General features: G+C 43.4%; 1 protein-coding gene across 3 annotated transcripts in view; it reads right to left on the reverse strand.

Moving 5' to 3' along the window:
• The window catches only part of TAF3 (TATA-box binding protein associated factor 3), a 145,930-nt gene that overhangs the window by 109,070 nt on the left and 22,383 nt on the right, over positions 1-14,477 (reverse strand). The window lies entirely within an intron of this gene.

Consider the following 14,477-nt stretch of genomic DNA (forward strand, 5'->3'; position numbering starts at 1 on the left):
AGCTAGTTGGGATCACAGGACTCACAACATCTTCAGCTATCCTAGTTTGCCAGTTTTTGGTTTCTGCAAGAGTTCAAAGATCCTCTAGGACAGCGGTTCTCAACCTGTGGGTCCTCAGATGTTGTTGGACTACAACTCCCATCATCCCTGAGCTCTGGCCTTGCTAGCTAGGGGTGATGGGAGTTGTAGTTCAACGACATCTGGGGACCCACAGGTTGAGAAAGGCTGCTCTAGGAGGTTTTATCCTCAACTGTTGTCTGTTGAACAGACGTAGACTTGGGCTGGGATCTGCTCATTATGGAGATATATAAAACAGACTGGACCATTTCAGAGTGCAGGCAGGAACCGCCCTGAGATCTACGGGTACAGGGTGCTAAATAAATTTATTTAATATTAATATTAACAACAACAACTCCTCCCTGCAGGCAGTACACTAGCACTGTAAGGAGTGAAATGGACAGAAATTTGCCCCTCTATTTCTACTTGTAGGGGATTTCTTTTACATATAAGGGCAGGCTTAGAACCTCTCATCCCTCATAGCCTAAAGAGACATAGGGTTGTATCCGAATATGTCATAACCAGAGTAGTAATGGTGGGCATTACTAACGCAAGTCCACTGACTTCAGCAGGCCGAGTCCATGGATGACTGAATCAGATACAACCCATAATGCTGGCACCAAGTCTCCATCCATGTGTAGATTGTGGAAGGCTGCTAATAATGCTTCAAGACATCTCAGGAAGGCTGGCAAAATGGAAGCAAAAAATTATCAGTAACTAGGAAGGCAAAATAACGAAGGTAGGAAGAGAAGGATACCCTTGAAAGTGGGACAACATTCCCCACATCACAACAATTTGCAGTGCTGCCTATCGCCATGGAAGTGAAGACCCAACCCCTCCCCTACAAGCCAATGTCTCAAGGTCACAGTCTTATAGTCTACCTTCTGTTCTACAATAGAACACGCAATTAGGTGGGGTTTTTTTTTTTTTAATCAAACACAAATTATTTCACCGCAAAAGGCTTTCAAGGCTCTAACACTACTTACACACGGTAGAAGCGTGTAACGCTGTTGCGGTCAAGTTAGCGCAAGATATGCCATTTACACTGGCAATTTTCCACTAACAACAAAGACCCAGGCCAGTTGATGCAACGTTTTCAAATCGCATGTAAACTATTTAGATGAATTCTTTTGACTGCCAATCCCAAGGGAGCGGAGGGAAAATGATTTGTTTTACCCTCCGAGCTCAAAAGCTCTCTTGGGAGGTAATTCAATTGAAATTTCACATTCAGAGTAGCCAGGCAGTGATAAACAGATGTTTAAATTAGCTGCATTACGCCATAATCAAACATCTTAGGGGGGGGGGTGGAGAGAAGTTTTGTTTTTCAATCAACACCACAAAGGGGTGTGTGCTTGCAGGAAAGGGGGGGGGACTGCTTTTTGGTATTTTTAGAAGGAATGTTTTTCATACCTCTGTAATCAATCAACCACAGTTAGGACTTCTTGAGACACAGAAACCTCTAACAACATGGAGAATGTGCAGGCTCATCTGGCATTTCATTTATCTGATAAGGAAAGCAATATTTTGGCACAGGGGGAAAAAAACTTCAAAAATTCAGCATGCTTTCAAATTTTATTTCCTAAAGAAATCATTGGGCTGTACAAAATTTCTGCTCTTCTCCAAGCTCTCCAGCCACTAGTTTCATTAATTCCAGGGGAAACTGGCAGAAGTATGAGCCAACTAAGAATATATACCATATATTCTCATGCAAGGCTGGCCGTATGACAGAGTTAGGCTCCCTTTGGGAAGACGATTGGGGCATGATGGGAGAGGGAGAGGACTCTGGTGCCCCACCAAATGGATTTCACATGTACAAGAGACTTGTCTAAGACATGTGCGCATAACTGATATCTAGCACCATCTTGAAGATTTTCTTACCCACCGGTCACAGGGGAACATAAGTGTGTGCTCTAATTGGATGTGGCAGCCTTTGGACCCACATTAGGTGGTAATTATGGTTGGCCCTATATATATTGGTCTTCTAACTTCTGCTAAACTGGCTTCGAATTGGTTTAAATTTGTAATGTGAAAATGCCATAGCATTGTAAGTACTCACAATAACGTACAACCAGCCCTGCTGGATCAAACCAAAGGCCTACTTAGCACAGGATTCCCTTCCAACAGTGATAATAATAATAATAATAATAATAATAATAATAATAATAATAATAAATTATTTATACCCCGCCCATCTGGCTGGGTTGCCCAGCCACTCTGGGTAGCTTCCAATCGAATATTAAAAACACAATACAGCATTAAACATTAAAAACTTCCCTAAACAGGGCTGCCTTCAGATGTCTTTTAAAAGTAGGATAGCTGCTTATTTCCTTGACATCTTCATGGAGCGGGCACCACTACTGAGGAGGCCCTCTGTCTGGTTCCATGTAACCTCACTTCTTGCAGTGCTGGAACCGCCAGAAGGCCCTCGGTGATTGACCACAGTGTCCAGGCTGAACAATGGGGGTGGAGAGGCTCCTTCAGGTATACTGGGCCACAGCCGTTTAGGGCTTTCAAGGTCACCACCAACACTTTGAATTGTGCTTGGAAATGTACTGGGAGCCAACTAGATGGACTCCCTCCGATCATGCTTCCCAGAAACTGGTATTCAGAGGCATAGCATCAAAGATTCTGGAGTTCATAAAGCCGTCGCTGGCTTCTTGGTCACTCATATGCTTCCTTTTCAGAAACCAACTAAAAGAATCAGTAAGCCTAGCTGTCAAAAGGAAGGTCACTAATCCCAATGGCCCCATATTCTCCGTAGGTTGGAATATAGCTTCGGAGGTATCTCACAGAAAGTTCTTCTACTAATAGGGAAGTATCCCATGTTAATCACACACTCAAACCAACACTTGTTTGTTCACAAATGATTAATTTGTTCACAGCAGCTTGTGGGAGGGAAGTATAAAAAACTTTAATCAGTAAAGGAAAATGGTAGTTTAGCGCACACGGCACTGACTTAAATATAAAATATATTTAGGGGGGGAAATTATTAGTAATATGTTCAGGTAGGAATAATAAAGCGTGCCAAATGTGTGCACTGAAATATCCATTGTCTTATTTATTATGTTCAATACAGTGGTACCTCGGGTTAAGAACTTAATTCGTTCTGGAGGTCCGTTCTTCACCTGAAACTGTTCTTAACCTGAAGCACCACTTTAGCTAATGGGGCCTCCCGCTGCTGCCGCACGATTTCTGTTCTCATCCTGAATCAAAGTTCTTAACCCGAGGTACTATTTCTGGGTTAGCGGAGTCTGTAACCTGAAGCATCTGTAACCTGAAGCATCTGTAACCTGAGGTACCACTGTATTTAGAGACCAATGGCCCATCTAATCCAGCATCCTGTTCTCACATCGGCCAACCAGATGTTTGTTAGAAACCAGCAAGCAGAACATAATCACTCTCCCCTCCCCTGGTTTCAAGCAATCAGTATTCAGAAGCATTGTTGCCTCCAACTGCGGAGGCAGAGCGCAGTCATCATGGCTAGTAGCTGCTGATAGCCTTTTCCTCTAAGAATTTGTCTAACCCTCTTTTAAAGCCATCCAAGTTGGCTATCACTGCCACTTGGGGGAAGGAGTTCCATAATTTAACTATACATACCATGAAGAAGGGGACGCGGGTGGCGCTGTGGGTAAAACCTCAGCGCCTAGGACTTGCCGATCGTCAGGTCGGCGGTTTGAATCCCCGCGGCGGGGTGCGCTCCCGTTGCTCGGTCCCAGCGCCTGCCAACCTAGCAGTTCGAAAGCACCTCCGGGTGCAAGTAGATAAATAGGGACCGCTTACCAGCGGGAAGGTAAACGGCGTTTCCGTGTGCTGTGCCGGCTCGCCAGAGCAGCTTCGTCACGCTGGCCACGTGACCCGGAAGTGTCTGCGGACAGCGCTGGCCCCCAGCCTCTTAAGTGAGATGGGCGCACAACCCTAGAGTCGGACACGACTGGCCCGTACGGGCAGGGGTACCTTTACATTTACCTTACCATGAAGAAGTACTTTCTTTTATCGGTCTTAAATCATCCAACAACTGTAAACCGATGTTAACTAATTATCATAAATGTGATAAATATATAGAACTGTATATTATCCAGGGGTTCCCCCCTGCCTCCCCAGATAGACAAAGTGATGCCTAATTCAACATGTCAAAAGACTAACAAGTTTACCCTTGTTGCCTCAACAACCCCCTTACAGATTGCTTCATGGGAAACTGAGTGTATTTTAGTGTGTTTATCGTTTTGATAGCTGATGGATAACCTTATGCATAGTCATTTTCATCACCATCATCATCATCATCATCATAGAAAAAAAACAATGGTCGGCTACCAAGCAGCGTTCAAAATTCAGCAGGCACATTTCACACCTGGCTATCGGCCATTTGTGACCAAGTAAAGAGATCCGGGAGCCAGGATGGTGCCTGACGTCTCCCCATTTGGAGGTGCAAGCCTGGGGATCCCTGATTTTTTACTGTTTTCACACACTAGAATTCTCTCCGTTATATTTTATCTGCATAATCAGAATGAACCAAGAAGTCGTATTGAAAAATACAACTGACCCGCAAATGGCAACTGGGCATTCCCTTTTACCAACTGTAACCCTGGTTTAAGGAGCCATTTGGCACCTAGCTTATATATCGGAGTTTCTAACACTAGGTTATTATATCATTATTATTATTTACTGAATTTATCTTCTGCCCTATAGCCGGAGGTCTCAGGACGGCTCACAGAACAAAATTTAGAGTGGCGGAATAAAACCACAGAGATTATCCAGACGCAAAGCCTCACTCGGCCGTGAACTTCACTGTGTGACCTTGAGCCAGTCACTACACTGGAGCCAAGTGGAGTCACATTTAGAGTAGACCACTGAAACTGATGGGACTTAAAGACAGCGTTCAGGGACGCGGATGGCGCTGTGGGTTAATCGACAGAGCCTAGGACTTGCAGATCAGAAGGTCGGCGGTTCGAATCCCCACGACGAGGTGAGCTCCTGTTGCTCAGTTCCTGCTCCTGCCAACCTAGCAGTTCAAAAGCACGTAAAAAGAGCAAGTAGATAAATAGGTACCACTCCAGTGGGAAGGTAAACGCCGTTTCCGTGCCTTGCTCTGGTTCGCCAGAAGCGGCTTAGTCATGCTGGCCACATGATCCGGAAGCTGTACGCCGGCTGCCTCGGCCAATAAAGCGAGATGAGCGCCGCAACCCCAGAGTCAGCCACGACTGGACCTAATGGTCAGGGATCCCTTTACCCTTAATGATAGTGTTGACTAATTTAAGTCCCACTGATTTCAATGGGCCTCTCTCCTAAGCATGACCAAGCCAATATTCTTCCCACTGTCTTTCAACCTAACCTGCTTTGTGAGGCCAGAGGCCAGCAGCACACCATGTATGTTGCCTTAAACTTATTGAGATATAAATAGAATTGAGATTATTAAAAATAAATAATATTTATTATCTGAAGGAGCGTCTCCACCCCCAAATGTTCTACCTGGACACTGAGGGCCTTCTGGTGGTTCCCTCACTGCGAGAAGCCAAGTTACAGGGAACCAGGCAGAGGGCCTTCTCGGTAGTGGCACCCTCACTGTGGAACGCTCTCCCACCAGATAGCAAAGAGAACAACAACTACCAGACTTTTAGAAGACATCTGAAGGGAGCCCTGTTTAGGGAAGCTTTTAATGTTTGATGTATTACAGTATTTTAATATTTTTTTGGAAGCCGCCCAGAGTGGCTGGGGAAGCCCAGCCAGATGGGTGGGGTATAAATAATAAATTATTATTATTATTATTATTATTATTATTATTATTATTATTATTATTATTATTATTATCATCATCATCATACACTAGCCTGCACATCTAAGTCGTTATTTGCTCTGAAGCGCATTTTCCACTCCCTTTACAATGGGTGAAATCAGCTTTATACATTCAAGTTACACACAGACCAATGCACTCTTTTCCTGGCACTGCCCCAAAGACACAAGCCCATTTACTAGAAAAAGTGGATTTCAAGCTGAAGGCAATAATAAGATCACAGAGGCCCAGTTAAAGTTTCACGGCTAGCCGGCAGCGTGCAAAACACAGCCAGGAGCGCCGCGAGAGGCATTTCACAGGAAAGCTTGATAGACACAGTGACAGACCCAATGCTAAAATTCAAGTTCACTTGACCCCGAGGTTACCACCACACTGCGGGCTACTGCTGTGGTCTGCTTTTTTGAAACCCAATGCAGCCGAGATAAAAACGGGGGGAAAGCAACCTTTCCCAGCTTCATTTGCTTTAGGAAGCTGAAGCCCAGATTAATTTCACACACAGAGCCTCGTGGGCTGTCTTAACTAACATTTAGAGAACACCAATGCAAAATGTAACACATGTTGTTCCATAAAGTTTGCAAGTTAAGAAGTTCTTGTTTAAGGTAGCTCTGCTGTGTTCCAATTTGAGAGAGAGAGAGAGAGAGAGAGAGAGAGAGAGAGAGAGAGAGAGAGAGAGAGAAATAGAGAAATTATGGAATGGGCTTCACAGAAACATTGCATATGCACCAAAGGTAGGTCTAGCCTTCCTGTCCTAAAAATAATCCTGAAGTTAACCGGTCACATTGCATTCCTCTTCAAAACATGATGTTGTGTCATTTGCTTTTGGCCAGAGTTTACGTCTAGAGTACTACAAAAAAACTGTTCTATAATGAGCTGAGAATCTTCTTTTAATAAATATAATAATAATAATAATAATAATAATAATAATAATAATAATAATAATAATTTATTTATACCCTGCCCATCGGGCTGAGTTTCCCCAGCCATTCTGGGCAGCTCCCAATCGAGTGTTAAAAACAATACAGCATTCAATATTAAAAACTTCCCTAAACAGGGCTGCCTTCAGGTGTCTTTTAAAAACAGGATAGCTGCTTATTTCCTGGACATATGATGGGAGGGCGTTCCACAGGGAGGGAGCCGCTACTGAGAAGGCCCTTGCATGCATGATAACATTTTAACACGTAAACTTCCACATCAGGTACTTGTGTCGGTTTCCCAGCTCAGCAGGAACTCACAGAAATATTCCTGTGTCTGAAAATGGGCAATGAGCAGATCATACAGCACCAGGGTTCTTTATTAATTCCTCAGCTTTAATCAATCATCATGCCTGCTACAGGCCTCTCCCCTCTCTCCCAAGGACATTACACACATAAATACATAGTGTGGACTCGTACGGACAAACCGTCCGTCTTGCTCACACAGACTAGTATCTCCCTGCAGGGTTTCAGACAAGGTTCTCTCCCAGCCAAGGACTGAACCTGGAACCTTCTGCATGCCAAGCAGGTGCTCTACCACTGAACTATAACCCTTCCCATAACCCGCTAGGAGCGGGGACATCCTAAATGACTGGCTGCCATGGCTCCTAAGAATTTGATATTAACGGCACCAAACCATCTTCCTCCGTTCTCTACGGGGCCAGCTCCTCAAACAAACAAGGCTGCCTCCCAGCAATTTCAAAAGTTCTGCTGTGCATGTTTAAAAGGGGGGGGGGGAGAGAGAGAGGGAGAGAGTCATTTGCTTGGAACACAAACCATGCTTCAGCAATTGGGAGCCAGGTTTCCAAACCAGGACATGGAAATGTCAGGCACAATGCCAAAGAAGAACTGAGCGAGATGGGAGGACTTCACATGCAAGGAGGGTTGGGGGGGGGTGTTGAGGTTGTGATCCTGCAGCCCACTCCAGATCACGCATCGTGGTTAGAAGTATTTCTTCGCAGCTGCCGCTCAATGTATGCCTAAAGGGTATCTAAGCAACAGCTGCCAAGATATTTTGTAAAACCAGCTCTCCATTAGCTGCATTTTACTAAAGCATTAACCCATACGCTTTTATTATTTACAGAAGAGAAGCCTCGTCGGCTGTGCAGCTTTAGTTTTATTTTTAATTGTGAAGGCCTGGCAATTATTCAGAACTGTTCTAACCAGTTAAGCAGCAACAGAAGCAAGACCTGCGTTGGTTGTGCACAAGGCTTTGCCAAATACATATACACCAAAACGCAGCCATATAGAGTTGTGGGTTTCCCCCTCCGTTTCTGTTTTTAAAAATAATTTTTAACCAGCCCATACTTTAGCCAGGTTTGTATCGCAAGGTCAACAGCAAACAGTATTTTTATGTACTCTTCTAGATGCCAGAGAATGTGAGAAGACCTCTACAAACCCGTTGCAAAGAAGCATGTTCCAGGCAAGGTTGAAACAGTGGGTCAGAAAACTGGTAGGGCAGGACAGGTGAAATGGAAAGTATTCAGTTATGGGATAAAATGAGGGAAGCCTGGGAGGTTTGCAGAGAGAGTATGTTGGCTATCACTGAGAAGTCTCGCCACCTGTGGTTCACAAATGACATGAAAAGGCTTTGCCCTCCACAGCGACAATCCTGAAATTAAAGGGCCCAAGACCATTTGCTCCTTTATGGTGATGCGTTCAAGAGACGCAGAAATGCAGGAACAGACATTTGCCTTGAAGAGGATGTTGCTTTAAAGAACACACACACACAAATGAAAATGCCCACTGTGTATTCAACAGCACTGGTTCAGCAAGCCAGCTCAGCCCAAAGGATGGTTCTGAATATCAGATGCTGGGAACGCCAAAGGGGAATACTGCATTCAGGTCCTGCTTGGTTGGCAACTGTGAGAGAAGAACTGTGAACCAGTTGGGCTGGAGTTGTTCTAAAGGCAATTTCACCCACCAGAAAAATTCCAGCTTGGGTACATTATTGCACTTTTAAACAGCAGTCACAGTATAGTGTTTCTGCCTGACCCTTACTGAGTACTTAAAAGTGGTTTGTTTTTTAAAGTAACCTTCCTCCTACAGATTTCCGCATCCTGAAAACAAGCGAGCGACTTGTCTTGAGTGCTCAGGCACCTACAGCCCTCAAAAAAACTTTGGTTTCACCTGGGTTCTCTTCCCTCAGCCAAAAGCAGAACAGGCAAATCTGAACGGGGGGGGGGGGGGAAGAAAGTCCCTTCCTGCAGTACTGAACCTAAGTGTCCTCTATTCTGGAGGAAAATAAAGTTTATTTTAATAAGATTGACCCTGTGACATGTCCTTTGAGAGGCTCCATCCTGTGACAATGATGCTGTTTCTTAGCAACCTCCCCTTCTCTGTCCCCTGCCTTTGCTGGCATTGTCGAACTACAGTTACGAACACAGCAGCAGCATATAAATTTAAGAAAGCGCACCAGGATCACTACTTATCTCCACTTTTATTTTATTTTGACCATTAGCAACAATTATGAGCCATCTTCCTTTGAAAGGCCTAGTAATTAGGGATGACGGTCAAACAGTGGGTGTGGTAGGAAAAGATAGCAAGTGTCGGGTGGGGGGGTGTTGTATTCTTTGATAGCACTAAGCCAACAAGCAAAGCAGCCTGTTGGTGTCATTCCTTCGGAGTTCATCGGTTGGGAGTGAATGAGATCTGCCTTCAGAGTGATAAATGCACATTTTGATTCGCTTCCCCCTTGAAAGCCAAGTGCGCTTTCATTGGCAGGCTGATTAAAGTGGAATTAAAATGTTCTCCAAGGAAAGAAATTGGGGGGAGAAAAAAACTTGTCACCTTTTCTGCAATGCTATCTGCCCCCCTTTAAGAGATAAGGACCCTCCTTTTTTTTTCCTGAGTCACAGACACCAGATACTTTGGGGTAAAATAAGAAAACTCATTACATTTTGAAAAGGACGATTGTTCCTATTTTTAAAGCTCTCGTTTTTCTGAATATTGGATTAAGGCGCTGTGTTACAAAAGATAACTTTGGCAAAAACGGTCTGGTGGTATTTGGTTCTCCACCCGCTCATTAAATTCCGGCTCAATCCCAGAAGTCCTCATCAACAACTCCTTAACCCCGCAAAAAACTTTGCTCCAGAGACGATGTACACAGAGTTTGGTCTGTGCGCACAATGATGCGTGTGGGTCTACGCTAGGTAGGTGGTGGTCAACTGACCGATTTCGGGTGGACCACCTAGACCTGTTGGCTGCAGGGCTTGGTCTCCTTCAGCAAACAGCTTCTCATGCTGTTGAGCTAGAATGCATGCTTTCAGAGAACGGTGCAGATAGTTTTGCCTGAACTGTGAGGAGTTCCCTGGTGACATCCTCGCTTTGTAAATTTAAAACACACAGCAGTGAGCCTCAGGGATCACAGTAAAGCAAAAAACGAAAGAAGACCACACAAGACTGGTCAGCTCACTTTTGGCCAGCCCTCTCCCGGATCCACCACACAGGGAACTTCACCTACATGCAGGTAAATGGGCCGCAAATCAAAGGAGTGGGGGCAAATTCCAAATGCCTTTTAAGTGAGTAAGCAAAATGAAGAAATGGGTTTGCTATGTGCAGACGTGGTACTCATGAATCCACAGCACCAGAAGTTTACATCTTCCTCTATTTAAAAACATTTAACGAAGAGTACAAAGCCCTGGAGAGAAAAATAGTAGAAAAGTAGTATAATTAGGGGAGCAACACCAGCCATTGCGAGTTATATTGTTATTCTCCATCAAGGAAGCAATAACTCTGAGGAATAATCCCCTTAATGAACCACCAAGATGGGGTTCTGACTTCCTAATTAAATTAAATTAAAAGTGTCAGGTATCAAACCTCGGTGGTAACAATGAGCTGAAGCTACGTAGTTGCCTCCCAACATGATCACATTAAGTAATACTGATTTTAATTTCTGGGAATAAAACAGTTATGCAGATGGCAAACCCATTATGCCATAAAACAGATGGAGGAGGGTGGAGGAGGAGGCACATAGCGGCGCTGAGCCGAGAGATTCTCACTCGTGTGGCAAAATCTGCCGGGTGCTGAGTCTGGAGTGACACTGTGTCCCATCCCTGTCTTTACGCATAGCTATTCTGGGGACAACTCAAGACACTTCCAACGCCATGGGCAGAACAGCAGGATAGGAATGGAAACAGATGCATGAACGGCGCTTGGAAGGCTTCGCAAAAGGTTGAAACACAGAGCTGGCTAAACTGGAAAACTGGATGTTTTAGCCCAGAATCATTTTTACCAGTTACTGGACCATTTCTCCGCAATACCTGAACGGCTAAATTTGAAACACTCTCACAAAAAACCACACCACTATGTGCATTGAATACAGTTTTTTAAAAAATGCTCTGAATCACAAACATATTTAGTTATTAAGTTTTGGACAGGGGTATTAAATTATAAAGACTGATGTTATAAAAGATGATTGGTTTGTTTATAGTGGCGTGGCAGGTTAAAAGGGAGGCAGGTAAGGGACTGACAATGGAAAAGGAAGTTCAATTATTACACTCCGTGCAATATCAGAAAAATCCACGTCACCCATGACAGCCTTTTTCACAACGTGGGGGAGCATTTTGGGGAATGAGCTCATAATTATTCATTAAAGATTCAAGCAACTCAGTTTAAAAACTATGCATGAGCAGCCTTTTATGTTGGTATATATTTTAAGTTGCCAGTTGCTTCTCTCTGTCTCTCTCTCTGCAAACAAGGTACTTACCAAAGACAGATTCCTGAAAGCTTTAAAAATTCATTAGAATCTTGGCAATAAATATGGCCACTGTATTTTACTGTAACAGTATTGATCGCAAAGCACTTGACTTATCTAGGGAGATAAAACTTATCTTGACCTTGTCAAATACGAACAGTCTGGACTTAAACACGCACCCCCACCCCACACACAACCAATCCTACGATAGCCCCTTGTGGGGGGAAACAGACACACAGAGATAACACAGAGATGATACAGAACAGTACATGAGTATTAATGTATTGGATGAAATGGGAATTTACCTTCACTCTTCCCACCCACCCCAAAATGACATATGCTACCATTTACTCATAGAGAACAGAAATTTCTCAAAGGAGGGGGGAAAGAAAAATTAAGGGGGAAAAAACGTGAAGCTTGCTAAACTTGAAGAGTCTGTGTGGAGTCCTATGTGAAAAGTTACCCAATCCCATCAGTTGCTCAGGGACCCAGCAAAATAAAATAAAAATAACCCTATCCCTAGGGTGCCACAAGAAGCAGAGTCCTGAACAGGGTGCAAAGTGTTCTTCCGTGACTATCTGAGGTTTTTTAAACAACAACAACAACAACCCAAAGTCCATTTAATTAAAATCTGAAAGCAGTACCTCCTTTCCCAAAGAAAGCATTTTTTTCCTCGCAATAGGAAAATGGGTAAAAACAAAAGCCTTTGTTTTCGTTTGGGGGAAAAGCTAGAGAGGTCTTCTTCAAACGCTATGCATTTTATATGGGGAAAAACAGCACAAAAGAATCAAGTTCCAATAGCAAAGTGTTCCAAGGGCGTATGTGGCATTCATAAAAGGAACAAGAGCTCAGAACACCCTATTCTAACAGCCTATGGTCCAATTTGGGGATTTCCTGTAGAACCATCTCCTCCGCACTTACAAGCTTCTGTCCATTCCCATGAAATGTTCTCTTTATACTGTTGGGGGCACAGGCTGACATTCCAGAAGAATAATATTTGGTTAATGCTTTCTACTTTTAGTTACCGTGCTTACCATCTAAACAGCTTCCTCCAAGCCTCGTTTATTAAAAGCTCGCAGAGGAAATGCAAGAGAATTCGCTGTCCAGAGGTCGTCCACATTAATCGCATTGTCAAAACTTCTCGGGAGCAGAGTTCAGCTATTTTGAAAAGTTTTTCTTTGAGCTAAGCGAGAGGGAGACAAGAGAACCTTTCTGCAAAAATTAATCCTGCAGCAGTTATAAATCGGAAGATTCACTTGTAGCAAAACTTCTGATTTTTTATTTTATTTTTAAAAACCCTCTTAATGTTACAGTGAACGTTGCAATGATGGAAAAAATGCGCCACGAGATCTAAGTGTGCTGTATCCTCTTCGAGCCCGTAAGACACTATGTGCTATTCTGGCATTCCCTGGGGAGGGGGAGGGCGTAGCACCAATATTTTTTGAAATTATTAATAATAGGCTGTTTAGGGGAATTTAGATGCCTCAAAGTGAACTAGTTATAGCCATAATAACTACTTATGCTGTTCATTAAACAAGTGTTAATTACGCTTGGGTGTAGTATAATTTAGATTTCAGTGCGCTGAACGCCTTGAACAATATTGTATAACTGCTCTGCAAAAAAATGCAGATGAAGCAAATTAGAAGGGAAAGTGTGCCAGGTAAGAGCAGAGGGCATTTCGCTTTCTCACTTAATTAAAAACCATATATGTGTTCGGCACATGTACAATTCTGTGTCTCTTCATACACATAATATTCCCCAGTATTACTCGAACATCTGAATGCCAAGACAAACAACTGTACATTAACAGTATTGTTGCAAAAGCGCCTGCAGGAATTCTGCACGTCTGTTTTTCACTCTGGGCACCTAAACGATACATAAAGTTTTGTATTTCCTCCTTAGATAGTGCTTAGCTGATAGAGAGCGTGCAACAAAACCTCTACATTTAGATGAGCAACAGTGTTTTCCATTGAGTGAAGACAAACAGGCTGAAAAACAACACTATCCACAGCAATGGCACAAAGAATAAGGCTCCATTGCTAATTATTCAGGGAACTGAATTTAATTACAGAGAGAACATTAAACGCTTTCCAAAACTGGAGGGGGGGGTAGTGAAAAAACCCCACAACCAACCCTGAAGACAACTCCAACAGCCACTAGTGCTACAACAGTGCCCTCTACTGGTTTAATAGCATATTGCTAGAAACCATATAATACGAGTGAATGAAAATTTTACTTTTCATTTGAACCACCAATAGTGCAAAGATTTTAAAACACACAGCATAAGATAATTTCCTCACACACGGGTGCTCAAAACATAAAACAAACCCCCTCAAATGGGTTGCACTATTTTTCAGACCCCGAGCTTCATCTGTTCTGCGGCTCTCATTCTGTGGAATTGGTTATTGAATTTTATTTGTTTATCGAATTGATACTCTTGCCCTTCATGGCAAACAATCTCGGGGCCACATTCACATTCAAATAAAGCAAACGCAAAACACAGAACAAAACCAGTCAATAAAAGCATGCCTATCTTAAATATTTTTGTAGCGTGTATCTTTTGTGTGTGGTATCTTTGCAAGCTGCTTAGAGACGATTGCAGTTCAGTGGTATATACATTATTTAAATAAGTAATCGGCTTCCTATACCACTTATCAGGTGGCACAATATCTCTCACTCCCACCAAAAGCCTGGAGGAGGAGAAGGGTTTTCAGCTGAACCAGATACACCTCGGGGAGGGGGGAGCGTGTTCCACAGTCAGTGCCACCACTAATAAGTCCTATTCTGAGCCAAAACACCTTGAGATTTGCTTGGTGATGAAATAAGAAGGGAGGCCTCTTTGGCTGGTCTTAAAGCCCAGGCAGATTAATGCTGAAAGAGGTGCTCCATCGGAAAACTGGGTCCAAACTCACTCAGAGATTTCTACGTAAGCTCTAAAACCTTGAGTATGGTTCTGTGGGTATAG

This window comes from Podarcis melisellensis, assembly GCF_964234715.1.
Source record: "Podarcis melisellensis genome assembly, chromosome: 10".
Classification (NCBI taxonomy): domain Eukaryota; kingdom Metazoa; phylum Chordata; class Lepidosauria; order Squamata; family Lacertidae; genus Podarcis; species Podarcis melisellensis.